The sequence below is a fragment of the Apium graveolens genome, chromosome 10 (genome assembly GCF_009905375.1).
Source record: "Apium graveolens cultivar Ventura chromosome 10, ASM990537v1, whole genome shotgun sequence".
Lineage (NCBI taxonomy): Eukaryota > Viridiplantae > Streptophyta > Magnoliopsida > Apiales > Apiaceae > Apium > Apium graveolens.
Window position 1 is genome coordinate 26,097,684 of NC_133656.1, and position 2,995 is coordinate 26,100,678.

Genomic DNA, 2,995 nt, shown 5'->3' on the forward strand with positions numbered 1-2,995 from the left:
TTATAAACTGGAACTCTATGTATATTATACATGGCAGAGGATTTCAAAGATTTTGAAAAGTATATAAGTATATATACTGAATATTTTGCGACTTCGTCGCATTAAGATATCAAACTTGGTTCATTTCTTCTTGACCAAGACTTTCATGAGTACTATGAGAAGGCTCATATATTGTAAATCATTATACATATTATTTTGGTGGGCTTGCTGCTCACCCTTGCTTTCTTCTTTCATCACACAACAACAGATAGAAAAGATGAACAGGACCAAGCTCCCAATTCGCGAGCGGATAGGAAACATTCCGCAGTTTTCTATAGGTGTTGATGTCACTGTAGCTGAGGTAGGAACTACCAATAGGCTAGGCTTCAACTTTTGATGTACCAGATTTATGTATATTTATGAATTGTAATAATGGCAAAGAAATGTAAATTATTCAGAAACCCTTTTAAGGTGTATTGGCAGATAATTGTGGAATAAAATGACTTGTGATTACTTTTGGATATTCATCTCTGACACTATAACTTGTGGTGTGTGTGTTTATTGTGGGGTCACAGTACAGAGTAGTTGATTGTTTATTAAGATTGGGTGTTATTAAGGGAAATGGAACTCGTGACAACCCGGATCCCCGACCCCGGATTTGGGGGTGTTACAATAGAAGCCAGAGGTTAGTAAAATTTTTTGAAGATATTCTAGTGGCCAATGAATTTCTAGACGTGTTTCCAGACAAGTTACCAGGACTTCCTTCAGGTAGAGGAATTTAGTTTGCGATCGACTTAGCTCTTGGAACGAAACCAGCATCTCAGGCCCTATACAGAATGGCACCAGTTGAAAGGAAGGAGTTAGCATAGCAATTACAAGAGTTATAAGAAAAAGGAGTGATCAGACCTAGTGTATCCCCTTGAGGTGCACCAGTATTATTTGTTACGAAAAAAATGGAAACATGAGATTATGTATCGACTATCGGAAGCTCAAAACGTTTACTGTCAAGAACAAGCATCTGTTACCTCGAATTAATGATTTGTTTGATCAGTTGAATGAAGCAAAGTATTTTTTAAGATTGATTTAACATTTGGGTATCATCAATTGAAGATTGAACCTGAGAACGTACCGAATATAGCTTTCAGAACTAAGCACGGTCATTACAAAATTCTAGTACAGTCTTTTGGACTGACCAATACACCAGCAACATATAAACTTGATGGACAGAATCTTTAACGAATATAGGGATAAGTTGTATCGGTGTTTATAGAAGATATTTTTATTTACCCGAAGTCAACGGAGAACCAAGCAAAGTATTTAAGGATAGTTTTGGGAATTCTGAGAAGGAAAAAGTTTTATGCTAAGTTTTCAAAGTGTGAGTTTTGGTTGCAGGAAGTTTAATTCTTAAGATAAGTAGTTAGTGATGAAGGAACCAAAGTGGATCAAGCAAGGATTAAAGCTACTATAAATGGGTAAAGACCAAAAGCACCAATAAAAGTGAAAAGTTTTTTTTTGTATTGGCAGGATATTATCGAAAATTTGTTCAAGATTTTTCGAAGATTGCGACACCTTTGACGAAGCTTACTAGGAAAAGTGAGAAGTTTATATAGAATTGAAAAGTGTGAAGAAAGTTTTCAAGAATTGAAGAATAAATTGATCACGGCACCTATTTTATCACTTCCAGATGATCAAGGAGAGTTTGTAATCTATAGTGATGCTTCTCATAAGGGATTAGGTTGTGTATTGATGCAGCACAATAAAGTTATTTCATATGCATCTAGACAACCGAAACCTCATGAGCAGAAGTGTAATAACCCCAATTTTGGAATTTTTGAAACACTAATAAATAGTAACTTTTGCTGATGATGCTGATTAAGGAAAATTATCGGACCACGCTATATAGGAGTACTGTTATGGAAATTCTAAGATCATATTAGTATTCCATAAAGTAAATGAGTGTATGTAAATGTCGTCAGAATTCGGATTCGAAAACTTTGATTTTTCCCGAAAATCCACCAGATACCGAAAGAATTGAGTATAAGGTAACATGATTAAAAGGATTTAGATTCAAGGATTATAAGAGAGGATCATAAAAGGAATATAAAATATTGATAAAGGTTAGGGGAACCCAAGTAATAAAATCACGGATACATTTCCTCGAACGACCAACGAGAACGAATGATAAGCGAATCGTATAACCATTAAGCGATTAAGAAATGCAAGAGAGATTATTGCAAAGATCAAGGCTATAAATCAAACACATAGGCAAGGAATAAGCCAAGGATGCTTCCACCACCAAACATGGACAAGTGGCAAAGAAATGAGGCCATCATTCTGACACCAAGCTTAATTATCATCCACTCACTTAATCAAGCCATTAACCACACAAATATCAACCACACTTCATTTCTCACCACAAAATCAACCAATACAAGTCAAAATACTCTCTTCCCCCATTTTAGCAAGCTCTCCCCCCATCTTTTTTCAAGAAACCCAAGAGGAGAAAGAAATGGAAATGAAGGAAGATAAAATGATTGTATCTTGAGTTTCCCTTGGCCGTTTTGCACGTTCTACCGATCAAATTGAAGCCCTGGAGAAGCTCTACACAATTAGGGTAACCAATATCCTCACCTTCTTGATTCCCATACCCGTTTTTAACGTTTTACAGTTCAGGGCAATAGTATTTCAAGAATTAACTTTGTGTTCTTGATTATGTTTTGAGATTTTAATCATTATAAGGCTAGTTAAGGATCATCTAAGGTTTATTAAACATTACCCACTCTCCAAGGAAGGTATAACCTCTTCCCCTCTTTGTGTTTAAGCCATACCTTGATTTTAGAGTAGTTATGAAATTTAAATGGAAGTTATGAGTTATTATGCAATGGATGATTGTGAGGAACTTTTTTTGGTGTATGATGAAGTTGAGGGGCTTTTTGGAATGTTGTAATGTAGTATATTGATTGTTGGGTTGGTTTGTTATGGTTGTGGTCTTGTAATAAAATTTGGTAATCGCGTA